This window comes from Equus caballus, unplaced genomic scaffold, assembly GCF_041296265.1.
Source record: "Equus caballus isolate H_3958 breed thoroughbred unplaced genomic scaffold, TB-T2T haplotype2-0000775, whole genome shotgun sequence".
Classification (NCBI taxonomy): Eukaryota; Metazoa; Chordata; class Mammalia; order Perissodactyla; family Equidae; genus Equus; species Equus caballus.
In genome coordinates, this window is record NW_027221993.1 from 15,001 (window position 1) to 32,500 (window position 17,500).

General features: G+C 60.2%; 1 long non-coding RNA gene across 1 annotated transcript; it reads right to left on the reverse strand.

Moving 5' to 3' along the window:
* Window positions 1–15,538: 15,538 nt before the first annotated feature.
* LOC138922354 (uncharacterized) lies at window positions 15,539–17,439 on the reverse strand. The gene is made up of 2 exons (XR_011435444.1): window positions 15,997–17,439; window positions 15,539–15,677 (listed from the first exon to the last, which is right to left on the reverse strand). It is a non-coding gene; the product is annotated as an uncharacterized lncRNA (long non-coding RNA).
* Window positions 17,440–17,500: the final 61 nt, after the last annotated feature.

Here is a 17,500-nt window from a genome sequence, read left to right on the forward strand (position 1 = left end):
CGCAGGAGGGATCTGCGGTAGAGGTAAGGCCTAGAGCAAGTCGGAGCGTCCGTGGTCAGGGCCGCGAGCCCGCGCTGCCCCGGGCTCGCCATCTCCGGCCACACTGGGCTTAGCTAGGGATCTAAAAGGCCCCTGTGCGGCTCCCAAGTCAGTGCCTCCCCTCAGGCCGAGACCAAGGGAGGCAGAGACTGGGACGGAGGTGCCGATCAAACAGCACCTCCCAACCAAAGAGCCAGCATCACGCCGCTGGCTCGGCCCGCCACAATCACTCCCACACCCGCGTGGAAACCCCAGCAAGGGGAACACGCGGGCACGCGCCCGAGCCTGCCCGCCCCCACACGGCACGCCGTGGGGTGGGGGCGACGAGGCACCCGTCCCCCGCGAGGGGGACGGGCACGCCTCCCTTACCGACTCGACCCCCCGCTTCTCAGACACACCAGCGCAGCGGTCACCTGAGGAGGGCGACGGGAACAGGGAACGACACCGCCACTCGGCCTCGGGCGCCTGAGGGACGACCTGGAACACTCCAGGGGCACCGCCAACGGCCGGGGGAGCGCGCTCACGCGTCCAAGAAGGCGCGCGGCGCGGCGGCAACACGGCCCGCCCCACCGTGGGGAGGGCCGCCCGCGAGACACAGCCAAGAGGCACAGGCGGAGCATCCGCCGCGTCACGGAGACCCCGACACCGCCCACGCCACAAGGCACGGGGCGGGGGAGCGAGGTCGGGCCGGATTCCGCACCCCTGCCACCTCCCACACGCCACTCGCAGCGGGGGAGAACGGGCGAGGGGGCCCGCGGGCAGAGCGAGAAGAGCGGTCCCGTTCGCCATGAACGTCCGTCCCTCGTCTGGCACGGCTTAGGCCCGGCCCGGGAGAGCACAGCATCACCACATCGATCAGCAGCATAACGCGAGGGATCCCCGAGCAAGGGAAGGCCGGCGAGGACAGCCAGCGGAGGAGCCTGCTTCAGCCTCACCGGCCCCCCTCCTCCTCTAGCAAGCGCGGGCGACGACCCCAGGACGAGAACGCCTGACACGCACTGGCACGGAGCCGGCGGGACGGGGTAAGTCGCGACCGCACCCGGGTGCCGGCGGCAGGGAGTGCACGTGGTAGAGGACCCCGCGCCCCTAACCCCGCCGCCCTCGGGTACCAGAGACCGGAGGTGGCACCACGGTCGCGGGGACGCCTGGAACGCACAAGAGCCGGCGCGCAGGCCCCAGCGGGCGGCTCAAGCGGCGGGGGTGGAAACGGGCGTCCGATTCTCGGCCAGAGCCCGGAGACCTCCCCGCACACGCATCCAGGCACCCGGAAGCTCTCGGGCGACTGTCACCCGAGCAGAGCGTGTCAGCACTTATCTGGCGGCACAAAACCACCCATTCAGGGGCAAGAATCGCCGCGCCCGGAGACGGGGCCCACCCACGGATCACGAGGGGAACCCCTGGATCACGGCCACGGCCACCAGACCCCAAGCACGACCCCATCGCCACCAGGCCCGGAGCTCCCGGGGCCATCTGGTCGACCCCAGAAGCGTGGCGGCAGGGGGAGCCGGGGACAGCCTCCCCGGGCCGCCCGCGCGGGCCGGGACCGGTCGGTCCCTCCCTCTGAGTCGCCGGGTCAGGACTTAGAAAAGAATTCCACGGAGGAGCCTCCGGCGACCGGGCCCGGGGCGGGACCGTGGCTCCCGTCCCTCAGCCGGGGCTCCACCTACGCCTCGAGCCGGCCCCCTCCCACCTCCGGACAAAGACGCGACCCGCGAAACTCGGAGAGAGAAGTCCGGTCCGACGGCCCGGACCCACCCCGGGCACGCGTCCCGGCCGGGGACGCCCTCCCCGGCCCGCCCTCGAGGGCTCCCGGGGCCGGTCCACGCTCTTCTCCAGGGCGGGACTTGGACAAAAAACTGCCACGGAGGAGGAGGCATCCGAGGACCGGGCCCGGTCCCCACCGCCAGAGCCGGTCGACTCGGAAGACCAGTGGGGAAAAGGCCAGCCCGGCGGCCGAGCCCGTCGCGCCCTCCACGGGCCTCCCCCGCAAGGCCCCGGCCGGTCCCCCACCTCCGGAGCGGGGCGCGGAAAGGGGATCGGCGACGCGGAAGGCCCGACCACCGGGCCGCCCTCAGGACGACGGCCGGGCACGGGACGAGTTCCCTCGCCCGTTCCCCCGCGGCGGCCCCCCACCCCCTCCCGGGGACGGAGGGGCACCGGCGGCTGCTGGTCGACCCGTCCGGGAGGCCCCACACCCCGGCCGGCACCGGGCGGCGCGGCGACAGCCACCTCCCTCAGTAGCCTGCACCTCCAATCTCCGGCGAGCGGGCGTCGCGCTCACGCCCCGGCGCCACCGGGCCAGATCCCGCCAGCGACGCCGGCCTCCCGGGACTCTGCCTCGGTCACCGCGGCCGAGTCCCGTCCCTTGGCCCGCGTCGCCGGAGCTCCGGAGGAAAGAGACGATATAAAAGCGGCCGCCAGGTGGCACCCGGCGACCGGCGACCGCCTCAGCGGGACGGAGCCGGAGCGCGGGCCCGCCGGGGAGCACAGCCGGGCCGCCGGGCCGCCAGATCCCGTCCCGGCGCCCCCTCGGACCCAGCCTCCCGGCCCAGCTCGGCCCCGGGGCGTCCGCCCGCGGGCTCGCGGCCGCCAAGGCGCAGCCCCAGCCGCAGGAGGGGGACCCGGAAAAGGTTTCTCGGGCGCTCACCGGGAAGGGGACGGGGAGAGTTCCCCCAGAGAGGCCAGGGGTCGGCCCGGGCCGGGCTGAGCCGGTGCGGCCGGGAGGCCGCCGCTTCCCGGAGCGGCCGGAGCGCCCCCGGGGCTCCCGGGAGGACTTAGAAAATCAGGGCGGGCGGGGACGGTCAAACCGAAACCAGGCACGTCATCCGAGAAGGACCGTGATGACGGGAGGAGGAAAGCTTTCAAGCGCAGAGGGTCTGTCGAAGGCAGGCGGAGAGTCTACCCGCTGAAACGGACGAAGATGGGAAAAAGAGGCTAGCTGAGGTGCCGACATTTAAGGAAATTAAAAAAAAAAAAAAAGCACGAGGGCGTGGAGAACTGGGGGAAAATCAACACTGAGAAATCTACCCTCTGAAACTGACGAAGATGGGCAACAGGGGCTAGCTCGGGTGGCAATCTTTAAGCAGAACACACACACACACACACACACACACACAAGCGCGTAGAGACCTGGGGAAAAAGCAACGCTGAGAAATCTACCCTCTGAAACTGACGAACATGGGCAACACAGGCTAGCTCAGGTGGCAATCGTTAAGCAAAAAAATAAATAAATAAAATAAAAAACTACAATGGCGAGGAGACCCGGTGAAAAAGCAACCCTGAAAAAAGGTACCCTCTGAAACGGAGGAAGCAGGGCAACAGAGCCTAGCTCAGGTGACAATATTTAAGCCAAAAAGAAAGAAAGAAAGAAACAAAGAAACAAAGAAAAGAGCAAGGGAGTGGAGACCTTGGGAAAGAGCGATACTGAAAAATCTAGCCTCTGAAACTGACAAAGATGGGCAACACACGTTAGCTCAAGTGCCAATCTTGCAAAGAAAACACACACACTCACACACACACACACACACTGAGGGACGTGGAGACCTGGGGAAAAAGCAACACTGAGAAATCCACCCTCTGAAGCTGACGAAAATGGGCCACAGAGGCTAGCTCAGGCGGCAATCGTTAAGCAAAAGAAACACACAAGGGCGTGGAGACCTGGGGAAAAAGCAACACTGAGAAATCCACCCTCAGAAACTGAGAAAGAAGCGCAACAGAGGCTAGCTCAGGTGGCAATCGTTAAGCAAAAGAAACACACAAGGGCGTGGAGACCCGGGTAAAAAGCAGCACGGAGAAATCCACCCTCTGAAACTGAGGAACATGGGCAACAGACGCTAGCTCAGGTTGGAACCTTTAAGCAGAAAAGAAAGACACCAGGGCGTGGAGAGCTGGCGAAAAAGCAACACTGAGAAATCTACCCTCTGAAACTGAGAAAGAAGCGCAACAGAGGCTAGCTCAGGTGGCAATCTTTAAGCAAAAGAAACACACAAGGGCGTGGAGACCTGGGGAAAAAGCAACACTGAGAAATCCACCCTCTGAAGCTGACGAAAATGGGCAACAGAGGCTACCTCAGGTGGCAATCATTAAGCAAAATAATAAAATAAAATAAAAAACTACAATGGCGAGGAGACCCGGTGAAAAAGCAACCCTGAAAAAAGGTACCCGCTGAAACGGAGGAAGCAGGGCAACAGAGCCTAGCTCAGGTGACAATATTTAAGCCAAAAAGAAAGAAAGAAAGAAAGAAAGGAAGAAAGAAAGAAAAGAGCAAGGGAGTGGAGACCTTGGGAAAGAGCGATACTGAAAAATCTAGCCTCTGACTGACAAAGACTGGCAACACACGTTAGCTCAAGTGCCAATCTTGCAAAGAAAACACACACACTCACACACACACACACTGAGGGACTTGGAGACCTGGGGAAAAAGCAACACTGAGAAATCCACCCTCTGAAGCTGACGAAAATGGGCCACAGAGGCTAGCTCAGGTGGCAATCGTTAAGCAAAAGAAACACACAAGGGCGTGGAGACCTGGGGAAAAAGCAACACGGAGAAATCCACCCTCTGAAACTGACGAAGAAGGGCAACAGATGCTAGCTTAGGTTCAATATTTGAGCAAAAAAAAAAAAAAAAAAAACCCACACACAAGGGCGTGCAGAACTTGGGAAAGAGCAAGACTGAGAAATCTACCCTCTGAAACTGACAAAGATGGGCCACAGAGGCTAGCTCAGGTGGCAATCGTTAAGCAAAAGAAACACACAAGGGCGTGGAGACCTGGGGAAAAAGCAACACTGAGAAATCTACCATCTGAAACTGAAGAAGATGGGCAACAGAGGCTAGCTCAGGTGGCAATCATTAAGCAAAAAAAATAAAAAATATAAAAATACAATGGCGAGGAGACCCGGTGAAAAAGCAACCCTGAAAAAAGGTACCCGCTGAAACGGAGGAAGCAGGGCAACAGAGCCTAGCTCAGGTGACAATCTTTAAGCCAAAAAAAAAAAAAAAAAAGAAAAGAAAAGAGCAAGGGAGTGGAGACCTTGGGAAAGAGCGATACTGAAAAATCTAGCCTCTGAAACTGACAAAGATTGGCAACACACGTTAGCTCAAGTGCCAATCTTGCAAAGAAAACACACACACTCACACACACACACACTGAGGGACTTGGAGACCTGGGGAAAAAGCAACACTGAGAAACCTACCCTCTCAAACTGACGAAGATGGGCAACAGATGCTAGCTTAGGTTCAATATTTGAGCAAAAAAAAAAAAAAAAAAACACACACACACACAAGGGCGTGCAGAACTTGGGAAAGAGCAAGACTGAGAAATCTACCCTCTGAAACTGACAAAGATGGGAAACAGAGGCTTAGCTCAGGTGGCAATCTTTAAGCAGAAAAAAAAAAAACAACAACAACAAAAAACCCCCACAATGGAGTGGAGACCCGGGGGAAATCAACACTGAAAAATACAAATACAATGGAAGGCCAATAGACAGAGCAGGCACTTTCACCTGGGGAGGAGGAGGTACGCATGGATGACCAATAAGCGCATGCAAAGATGTGAGCTGTTCCCTGGAAAAGCAAGTGAGAAAATTAGAGGGAGACATTGTGGGGACACACGGGTGAGACTGGCTTCTTCCAAATACAGGAACAGGATCAAACTGCTAGTGAGGTCGCGGAGAAGCCAAGTCAGTCACTCACGCCTCACTGGTGGTGAAGGGAAACGGTATGGCCTCTGTGAAAAATGGCGTGGCGGGTTCCAAAACTCACACGCCGCGGAAACAACCACCGAAAGTGGCAACCTACATAAGCCCTTGGTGTATCTTGCCTCCTAAGAGCGTCTGTATGTAGCTGGAGCCTTGGGTCGTTAAGGCTTCCACAGTGATCTGTGGTGGTGGTGGGGGGGGGCCTTGGGCCTTGGGGGTCTCCGCTGGACCTCCAGGAAGTCAGCTTTTGTGGAGTCCCGTGAGTCCTTCCAGGGAGGGAGGCATCCAACCCGAGGGTGGTCTGGAGGGCACCACTCCCGCCACTCCCGGGGGCTGGGGCGGGGGGCGGGGTGGGGGCTGCGGCCACGTTCCTGTTCATTCACACAGAATCCGGGGCATGAATGTTCTTAGCAGCTCTGTTCCACACAGACCCACACTGGAAACCACACAGATGTCCTGCAAGTCCCATCCCTTGCTCATGTCGCCGGGGCTCCGGAGGAGGGCCACTCTGTAAAAGCGGCCGCCAGATGGCGCCCAACAACCGGCGCGGAGGGGTCAGCGGGAGGGAACCGGGTCACCGGCCAGCGAGAGTGCACAGCCTGAGCCCACCGCCGGGTCAGGTCTCTCTCTGTCTACCTCTGTCTCTGTCTCTCTGTCTCTCTGTCTCTGACTCTGTCTCTCTCTCTCTTTCTCTCTGGGCCCGCTTGGGGCGGCCGGGAGGTCACCACGCGAGGCCCCAGGATGTCCACCTCGGAGCTCCCAGGCAGCACAGGGCAACCCTGGGCGCAGAAGGAGGTCTTGGAAAATCGGCGGGGAGGGGGGTGGGGTGGGTGGGCTTGCCAGGAAGGGGACAGACTCCCCACGTGACTCCTGGGCCGGGCCGGGGCTGCCGGCTGGCTGACGCGGACAGAGGGTGGAAAAGTCCCCGGAGATGCCACGGGGCAGGCCGGGGCTGCCGGCCCCCGATTCCCTGAGCGGCCCGAGCACTTCCCGGGTCCCGGGAGGACTTAGAAAATCAGGGCGGGGTGGGGGGTGGGGGTCGCTGTCAAACCGAAACCATGCACGTCATCAGAGAAGGACCGTGACGACGGAGGAATTGTCCGCAGTCTGTCAGGAATTGTGTGCAGCCTGTCACTTCCGGCCCAGAGGGTCTTTCTAAGGCAGACGGACAGACAGAGCCCACAAGTCGTAGAGGAAAGGACCGAGCCGCTTGGCCGCTGAAAAGTTTACAAGACAAAACGGGTCTCCCTCCGCACGGGGCCACAGCAAAGCCCAAAGATGACACACGGGGGGAGCATGGGTGCAGATTCACGTGTGGTGATAAGAATATGGATTTCAGCAGGGCTTCCCGTCCTCATCAACAAGCAGAAGCACCCAAATGGTGCGGGTTGGGGGCAGAGACCTCACAGCCATTCCCTCCACAAATCGAGTTCCCCGGGACATCCTCACAGCGCCGTGCTGTGAGTGTGTGTGGGTGTTTAAAATGGGGTAAATGTGGACGTGGAACTGCTCCGTGAAACCAAAATAACAACAGTCGTAGATCTTCTTTGGTCATTTAGAAAATTCTTCCCCCCCCCCCCCCCCCAGCGGTGCACGTATTTCCCTTCCAAAAAAGAAGAACGGGAAAGGAGATGTTAAAGGCAAGCAGAGAGAGGAAAACTGTTGCAAAACAAAAGCTGAGCTCCCGTCCGAGGGAGGCCTCCTCCGTTAGAGGCCTAGGAAATCATTCTGACAAAATGGAGGATCTCTGTCTTTGGTGTCGATTCCCTCAGAGGTCAAGAGAAACCTTTTCCAATGTCTTTATCAGGAGGAGACTAGAAGTTAGAGAAAAGTATCCTTTCGAGAGCGAGAAAAACCAATTCTGATTTTGCATCAGCTTCCCTCCGATCTTGAAACTCATTGACTTGATTCCATTCTGTCGATGGAAATAATCCGGAACCAATCTATCCGTGAAAATCGGGGTGAGTTTATTCTGACCTAAGATGTAAGGACTGTGGCCCGGGGCCTTTCTTCCTGAAGGAAGAAAGGGCGCCCGGGAAGTGGGGTGTACAGAGTGCTTCTAGACCCCCAGAGAGGACGTTTCACATAGGATCGAAAGGTCCCTTGGACGATAGTCGCGACACTGCTCTGTCAGCACAGCGATCGACAGACACCGCTGGGTGGCAGGTCTGTTGTCTGGGCCTGGGTGGTCACAGGTGAGCCGGATGGTCAAAGGTGAGCGCAACCATCCGTTCCTAGCCTAAGGAAAGATGCCTCTCCTTAAGGAAAGGCCCGAGCACGGGGAAGCTGCTCCTTTCCCTTAAGGGCATTGGTTCTTGCCGTAGGAAATGTTTAAAGCAGATCTACGATGCAATGCGTGCTCGACGGCCACGTCAGGCCCTTTTGGAAAAACACTGTCAGGCCGAATTAGGCCGACACCCAATGGCTTCCTCATAGACTCCAATAGATCCTATCGCTCGCCATTTCTATCTGTCCACTCGTTCCAATTTTAGGCCACTTGACCACGAACAGACCTTTTTCTCAGATTTTTTTCCCCGTGATCACCTTTTCACAGACAAAACGATCTTTACTTTTTAGGCCCTCTTGCCTGAAGGCAGCCATCTCACTTTCCTTGAACACAAAGATGTTTCCCATATTCACTTTTAGTGGCTTTTTGTTTTGTTTTGTGTTGTTTTGTTTTGAGGACGATGAGCCCTGAGCTAACTGCTGCCAATCCTCCTCTTTTTGCCGAGGAAGGCTGGCCCTGAGCTAACCTCCGTGCCCATCTTCCTCTATTTCATATGTGGGACGCCTACCACCACGTGGCTCGCCCAGCGGTGCCACGTCCACCCCCGGGATCCGAACCGGCGAACCCCGGGCCGGCGAAGTGGAACAGGCACACTTAACCAGCGCGCCACTGGGCCGGCCTAGTGGCTTTCATCGCATTCGTTAAGTAGAATTTTTAACCCTCACGAACCTTAATTTTGGTGAAAACTAAGAAGTCAGCAATTAGGAACTGTCCTTCCCATGAGCAGTCTGTCGCTTGGCCAATTTCTAAACACTTGGCCACTTTTAGAAACATGGGATTTCATAGGTTTATCTCTTCCTTCGCTTTATTTGATTTCATCTCACTTTAGTTTTTGGGTGAGGAAGATCGGCCCTCACAGAGCTGACGCCTGTTGCCAATCTTCCTCTTCTTTCTGCTTGAGGGAGAGCGGGCCCGAGGTAACACCTGCGCCCCACTTCCTTGATCTTGCGGACGGGATGCCACCACAGCCCGGAGTGAGGAGCGGTGGAGGTCCACGCCCGGGATCTGAACCCGAGGACCCCAGGCTGCCGAAGCTGAGTGCAGGAGCTTAACCACTATGCCGCCGTGCCGCCGTCCCCTGTCAAAGCTTTTAATAAAGCACGAGACGTGTTCCTCGATAGACCCAAAGGTCTTTTCGTTTCCGTATCCTCACAAACCCAAAGTAGATAAACTTCTATTTAGCCACTCACGTCTCAGGTTCTATCTTACTCGGAAATGATCTACATCGTCAAGGAAATTGTTTTTGTCTTAAGTTTGGCACCCGAGCTAACGACTGTTGCCAATCTTCCGTTTTTGTTTCCCCCCCCCCCGCGATTTTTCTCCCCAAATCCCCCCCATGACATAGTTGTCTATCTTAGTTGAGGGCCGTTCTAGTTGTGGCATGTGGGACGCCGCCTCCACACGGCCCGACGAGCGGTGCCGTGTCCGTGCCTGGGATCTGAACGGGCAAAACCCTGGGCCGCCGAAGGGGAGCGTGTGAACTTAACCACTCGGCCACGGGGCTGCCCCCGTCCGTGGACTTTTTTATCACCTGATTTCACCTCGCAAAACTTCAAAGCTTCAAGTTATCAGAGAGGTTTGGGAAGTTGTTTTTATTTATTTAATTAATTTATTTTTCGAGGAAGACGAGCCCCGAGCTGACACCTGCTGCCAATTCTCCTCTTTTTGCCCCGGGAGAGTGGTCCCGAGCTAACATCCGTGCCCATCCTCCTCCCGTTGATAGGCGGGACGCCAACCACAGCGTGGCTCACCAAGCGGCGCCACGTCCGCACCCCGGATCCGAACCGGCGAACCCCTGGCCGACAAAACGGAACGTGCGAACTTAACTGCTGTGCCGCCGGGCTGGCCCTTCGGGAAGTTCTTTTCAGGACACGGGCCATAAACTAGAATCACCGCTACAGGTTTATCGGAGCGACATCAGCGTTCGTGGTGGATTGAGTCGTCCCCTCTGTCTCTCCCCTCCAGGGGACAACCAAAGGGACGTCTATCGACCCACCCACCAAGGATTCCCCCCCCCCCCGCATGGCACAGCAGGATGCCTGAGAGATCCACGCAGCCCTACAGCGGCAAGTCACATTCGCACAGTCAAAATTCAATGGCAGAGGGGGCTGGCCCCGTGGCCGAGTGGTTAAGTTCGCACGCTCCGCTGCAGGCGGCCCAGTGTTTCGTGGGTTCGAATCCTGGGCGCGGACATGGCACTGTTCATCAGACCACGCTGAGGCAGCGTCCCACATGCCACAACTAGAAGAACCCACAACGAAGAATACACAACTATGTACCGGGGGGCTTTGGGGAGAAAAAGGAAAAAATAAAATCTTTAAAAAAAAAATTCAATGGCAGAGACAAAACGTTAAGGTCAGCGAGAGGGAAGAGAATAACCGGCCCAGGAGCAACAGTGTGAAGAACATGGAGAAGACGGGTCCTAGACGCCGGGGTCCCCGGAGCAGCAATTTCATCAGAGGCCCGCGAACGTCCACGATCTCCACACCACGTTTATGGCCGACTGCGTGTGTGGGTCCTTTGGAATCGACCAGGCTACCGTCTGGGCCACTTTGGGACATCGTGTCTAGCTGCCCCGAGCGGTGGAGCTGTCGTTCGAGTGTAAGATGGGGCCCGTCCGGGGAGAGCATGGGGACGGGGAAAGGGAGGCCGCGGGAAGTCACAGAGTCTGAGGTGTTCGGGGGAGACCGACTCTTCTAAAGTGGAGGCGGTAGAAGGAGAGCAGCAGGATTTTTGGATTTTTGTTCTCTCTGTTAGGTATCTGGGTCCGGAGGAGAGTGGGGCGGGGGGGGATGGTTGTGGTGGTGGTGGTGGTGGTGGGTGTGAGGCTGAGGCAGGGCTGGTGTTTCCTTTCCGGGTCAGGTGAAAGAGCTCCTCCAGTGGAGGTTTTTGGACAAGGGGTCTGGTCTGGCAGGATGGGAGGTTGCGGGTCGAGCCACAGGGGAATCTGTCGTAGCTCAGACTCGGGCCTTTGAAGAAATAGACAGAGAGAGGAGTTTTGCTCTGTCTGTCACCGCAGCCGGCACCTCAGGAGCAACAACAGAAGGCTTCCCGAATGAGTGAAGGGGCAGGAGCCAGCGTGCCCCGTGCCTCTCTCAGCCCTGCGCCGGCAGGGAAGGAAGCAGGCAGGCAGGCAGGCAGGCAGGCCTCAGGGCTACTCCCGTCCTACTGCCCGGTGGTCCCTGTCCCGGCCCCGCCCCCACTCTCCCCCTGACCCTCACCGCTCCCCAGCCCTCTTGTCAGCCAGAGAGGCGATGGGGGGGGCGGGGCGGTCCCAGAACAAGTTTCCTCTCATCCACCATCATCTTGCCACCCTGACGACTTGGCCCGAGATCCTGCCTAGGCTGTAGCCGTGTGTGGTTTTCCTGTGGACAAGGGGGCCGGTTCACCATTTCGGAGGAAACCCCTAGCCTTCCACTGCCGAGTCGAGTCGGTGGGACTCGCCAGCCTGGGAGGGGGGAGGGGGGAGGGGAGGTCAGGCCCATTCATTCCGACGGGCCTGGTGTCAGGGCTTCATTCAAGTGCAGGAAGCTCTCTCCCATGGCCTCGGGCTCTTTTCCATTGAACGGCTTTCTTCAATTCCCCCACCCTTAGGCCGCAGTCCGCCAAGGGCCGGGAGGCAGGGAGGGAAGATGTTGGGGCAGGGTGGCTGTCTGAGAAACTCGCCTCGTCTGGGGCAGAAAGAGTGCCCCCCTCCTTTCTCTAACCCTACTAGACTGCTTGAGGATCACGGACGGTTTGGCTCATCGATGAGCCCTGCGTTATGGGCCCGGCAAGCAAACTCCTAACTGGCAACCCGCTGCTCTAGGCGTGTGTGGGTTTTTTGATCATTCACCTTCAAGTTCGCACGACATTGGTCCGTGTCCCCCGCCCCAGCTTCCCATGGGAAATCCTCCGTCTCTTTCCACAGACTCACTGGCGACTTCACACAGCGCCTGCCTCCTCCTCCTCCTCCTCCTCCTCCTCCTCCTCCTCCTCCTCCTCCTCCTCCTCTGAAGGGGCTGACCCCGTGGCCGAGCGGTTGAGTTTGCACGCTCCGCTTCAGCGGCCCGGGGCTTCAAAGGTTCGGATCCTGGGCTCGGACACGGTACCGCTCATCAAGCCACGCTGAGGTGGCGTCCCACACGGCAGAACCAGAGGGACCCTCAAAGAGAATATACAACTAGGTACTGGGGTGCTCTGGGGAGAAGAAGAAGAAGGAGGAGGAATAAAAAGAAAAGATAAGATTGGCAATGAGCTCGGGTGCCGGTCTTTAAAAAAAAAAAAAAAAAAAAGAGGAAGAAAGATGGACAAACAGGAACGAATCCCACTGACGGCACCTCCAAATGGTGGGGGGTAGGGGTGTGGGGGGGGTGGGGAGTGGCATCATCGGGCCAATGGTGACTCTAAGTCGTGATCCCGCGGTTGTGTTATTTGATATTTTATCGAATCGATTTATTATTTTATTTTTGAGGAAGATGAGCCCTGAGCGAACATCTGCCGCCAATCCTCCTCTGTCGGCCGAGGAAGACTGGCCCTGAGCTGACATCCGTGCCCATCCCCCTCTACTTTCCAGGTGGGATGCCTGCCATAGAGTGTCTCGCCAAGCGGTGCTGGGTCCTGCGCCCGGGATCCGGACCGGCGAACCCGGGGCCGGCGGAGCGGAACGTGCGAACTTCACCGCTGCGCCACCGGGCCGGCCCCCGGAGTTGTTTTAAAAATCCAGTAAGGGGCTGGCCCCGTGGCCGAGTGGTTAAGTTCGCGCGCTCCGCTGCAGGCGGCCCAGTGTTTCGTCGGTTCGGATCCCGGGCGCGGACACGGCACTGCTCATCAAACCACGCTGAGGCGGCGTCCCACATGCCACCGCTAGAAGGACCCACAACGAAGAACACACAACTATGTACCGGGGGGCTTTGGGGAGAAAAAGGAAAGACAAAAAATAAAATCTTCAAAACTCCAATAAAACTTTGAGTGAAGACGACGAGGAGGATGCGAAACGTATCTCACGCCTCCGAGCCGAGCCGTCCGTTTAGGAAGGGGGACGAGGACCCTTTGTAAGCGATGTCCCTTTTTAAGCACCATTCTAAACCACAGAACAGAACTCCCTCTCCTCGACCCGGAGCGACCCGGAGCGAGGAGGTTCCTGGGTGTGTCAGAGAGGGCCACGTCCTCTGCAGCACGAACGAACCGCCAGGGTTCGGCCACGGGAAAGAATTTCTTCCTCTCCAGGTGGACTAAAAGTCGCCGACGGCAGCGGGCGTAGGTGCTATCCTTCCCGTCCAGGAAAGGCAGGGAGAACTTCAGCCGTGAAGAGAAGGAGGTCTTCCTCACTCCCCGTTTCGGGAGGGCCCCTTTGGCAGGGGAGTTTTGTCTCCTGATTTCAAGTCAGGAAGAAAAGGGAGAGAGAGAGAGAGTGTCCTTCTCGTGTCAGGTCGGTCTGAGGGGGACCTCCTCTGGTTTCCTCCCTTCCCAGGGAAGGCCGTTCGCTCCTTCTTCTAGAAAAAGCTCCCAAAGCACCACCGCCCAGGATGGTTGACCTACGCCCATCGTCCCTCCTTTCCCAATCATTTCTACCGCGACAGAGGGACAGAGGCCCCGGCCCCATCCCCATCCCCACCCCCACCCCCATCGCCTGCCTCCTTGATGGCCAAAGGAGCTGCCTCTGAGAATGGAACGGGGCTTGGAAACCTTCTAGAGGGGTGACTCTCACCTGCCTGCCTGCTGGGAAAAGCACCCACGCTGTCCATCGGACTGCTCTTTTGGGCAAACGTAGGCGTGCCACGTAGCGATCGACAGCTATGGCGGGGGGGCGGGGGCGGGGTGGCGTGGTGGTGCCCAGGATCCACGACACGTGACGGCTGCGGAGCACGACAGCCCTAAGACCTTGAGGGAGACGGGGTGGCGCGTGAATCCTTTCGGAACGAGAACGACAGGAAACGCTGACGGGGACGTGTTCTCGTCTCGAGAACACACCAACGCCTCGCACGGTGTCTGACCCGGGGTGCCTCTGACTTTTGTCATCAGAGAAGATCCTGTCGACCGCCCCTCACGCTTTGGGGAAAAGGGGAGAGGGACTCGGTAGCACGGGAGAAGCCATCCATCCGCCCTTCCTTTCCGTCTTCACGGCTCCTTCTCGTGGAAAACGAGGAAGCCGTCCGGAGGAACGGAACACTGACCCGGGCCAAAGCGTGGCCCAGCCTGAGCCTCCAAAACCTTCTGCTAAGTGAGAGGTGCCAGACATCCAAGGCGACCTACGTTGCGATTCCACACAGAGGAGAGAGCTAGAACGGTCCAACCCTAGAGGGCGACAGCAGATGGCGGCGGTGGTGGTGGTCGTGGTGAGGCAGATCCGGGAGTGGGGCCGTTTTTTCTTTCGGAGGGAGGGGATGGAAACGGAAACCTTCTGGAAATAGATAGCCGTGACGGATGCGCCACCTTGGGGAGGGAGACTCCCGAAGGCCACTGGCTTGTGCCCCGTGGAAAGGATGGATTCGGTGGGATGGGAATTCTACCTCCGTGTAGAGCGTGTGGTAAACCACGAGGTGGGTGGGTGGGTGGATGGCCTCCCTGCCTCGCCTCCACCTAGACGTCCACACACAGAGACCGACGAGGGAGGGAGGGAGGGAGAGAGACAAGGTGGACAGAGGCCAAGGCCGAGGCCGAGGCAGTGAGCGAGTAAGTGATCGACCCTGGCCATAGGGATTCCTCAGAGGGCGTCTCTTGGCTCCCCAAACGAAGAATGTGTGTGGAGATCGAGAAAGATCACCGACCTAGGAGAACCAGCAAGACTTCCTCACCCTCCAGAGAGCCGCTGGGCCCCTGCCGTCCCTGCCACCGCCACCCCTACCCCTCGCCTTTGGCAGCGACGCCAACGAAAGGCAGGCAGACGAGTGGGAGAGTCGTGTGGTGGTGTCCCCCAAGGAAGGTGGGTCCATGCCGACGAGCGGTCGTCGGCGTGTGGAAAAGCCAGAGGCGGGCTGACTAGAAGGAGGGCGTCCTGGGGGAAGGGGCCAGGGTGTGAGGGAGAGAGGCCTGTTTCTCTTCCCCTGTTGGTCCCAAGTCAGGGGCCCAAAGGAGGAAAGCTGTCCGTTCCTTTCCGACTCGGACGGTTCGGGCGGGACCGACCGATCCCCGCGGCGGCGCGGTCGGGGCTTTCTGGACCAGAACCCCTCTCTCCGTCGCCTTTCGACCACACACACGCTTTAGAGGCCAAGAGAAAATGGATCGGGTCTCTCTGTCTCTCTCCCTAGAAAACAAGGGCCGGGGGCCGAGCCCGTGGACGAGCGGTCAAGTACGCGCCCCCACCCCGACCCCCGGCTTCGACGGCCCAGGTTTTCACCGGTTCGGATCCTGGGCGCAGCCCCAGACCCAGCATCGCCCTTCAAGCCCACATAGCAGAAACCCGAAAGACCTACCACTGGAACCTACAACTATGGATGGACGGGACGGGACGGGACGGGGCGGGGCGGGGCGGGGCGGGGGTGGGGGGGGGCGGCTTTGGGGAGAAGGAAGAAAGAAAAAATAAAAGAAACACAAGGACGGTCATCGCGATAGTTCTTTCCACTTCCATCCATATGTTAACAGGACCCAAGTTTCCCGACCTCCATTTGGATGTATGTTAACTAAATGGAGAAGCTATTCAAAGGACTCCTCTAAAGAAGTCCACGTTCTTCTTTCTAAATGATAATGAAAATCATTGTCACCACCGCTCTTCCGACCCTCCATGTCCAGACGGCCTCCCGCCCCTCCCCCATCCCCAACTCCCGCCCCGCCCCGCCCCGCGCCGACCCCCGCCCCCCCCCCCCCCCCCCCCGGCATTCGCCCCGCCCACCTTTCCCTCTCCACTCCTACCCCCCCGCCCCCCGCCGCCCGGGACACCACCCCCCGCACCCCCCCCCCCCCCCCCATCCCGGCCGGGCCACCTGGTCGACCTCCTCGAACACTATATAAGAGGATGCCGGGCAGCCGGTGGCGCCCGACAAGCGGCCTCCTCACCGGCCGGACGGATCAGCCTCGCGGGGGCGGGCGATGGGGAGGCGTTCGTCCAGGTCAGGTCAGGTCGGGGGAGGGAGGATGCAGCGCCGGCCGGCCTGGTGCGTCGCCTGGTCCCGATCCACCCCGCGTCTCGTTTCTCGGGCCGGGACGAGTACAGGCGGGGAGGCCGACTCGGTCACGGAAAGCGGCCTTGGGGAGGTTTTGGCGAACGTCCCTGTCCCAGGGCCGTCTGCCGACTAGGGGACGGAGTCCTCCTCCATGCGCCTTCTCGCCCCCAGTCGGGCGGGTTGTGGGTCGCGCGGTCGACTTGGCCATTTCACCGGAGGCGTCCTGCCTGCCGGGGCTCCCTCCCTCGGGCCGGTGCGAGCGGTCCTCGGGCGGCCCGGGAATTTGGGCCGCAGCGAACGAACGAACGAAGCCCGTCCCTCCTGCGTCGGCACGGATGAGACACAGCCCTGGTGGATGGAGCCGCTTTCCTCGGGTTTCCTTTTGCTTTCGGCCGCTGCTGCCACCAAACCTCCCTAAACGATAGGAATGAAAACGGGAACCGTTGGCATAATAAAAGCGTTTTGGTTGGCGTGTTTCTTGGCTTTTGGGGACTCGAGAGGTATGATGGATGATCTCCGATTGTCCTTTGGAAGGAAGGTCTATTTCATCCCAGTCGCACGAACCCCGCAAACGTGCGGCTGGACGAGGGAGGGAGGGAGGGAGGGAGGGAGGGAGGGAGGCCAACCACGGGATTTCCGCACGACCAGCTGATGGACACGACCGCCCCCGTGAGCCGGGCGGAGGGCAGCCGCCCGGGTCTCGCAGCTACGTGCCCGCGGAACCCTCGGGACTGCGAGAAGCCCGAGCGACCCGCAGTCACGCGGCGCTCGGCGCGGACATCTGGTCGGCCCGCGCGCCACGGGACCCGGGGGCCGATTCCGGGCCGGGCCGCTGGTCGACCCGGCAGGGCGGCGGCCCCGGGGGCCTCGCCGCTGCTCGTCCGCAGGCTCCAGGGAGCCCTCGGGGCTCCGAGAAGCCCGAGCGCCCCGTGGCCCCGCGACCCCGCGGCGCTCGGCGCGGACATCTGGTCGACCCGCGTGCCACCAGACCCGGGGGCCGGGTCGCCGGTCGACCCGGCAGGGCGGCGGCCCCGGCGGCCTCGCCGCTGCTCGTCCGCCGGGTCGCCGGAGCCCTCGAGCCTCCGAGAAGGCCGAGCGCCCCGCGGTCCCGCGCCGCTCGGCGCTCGGCGCGGACATCTGGTCGACCCGCGCGCCACGGGACCCGGGGGCCGAGTCCGGGCCGGGCCGCTGGTCGACCCGGCAGGGCGGCGGCCCCGGGGGCCTCGCGGCCGCTCGTCCGCAGCCTCCAGGGAGCCCCGAGGGGCTCCGAGAAGCCCGTGCGCCCCGCGGCCCCGCGGCGCTCGGCGCGAACATCTGGTCGACCCGCGCGCCCCGGGCCGGGGACCAAGTCCAGGCGGGACAGCTGGTCGACCCGGCAGGGCGGCGGCCCCCGGGGA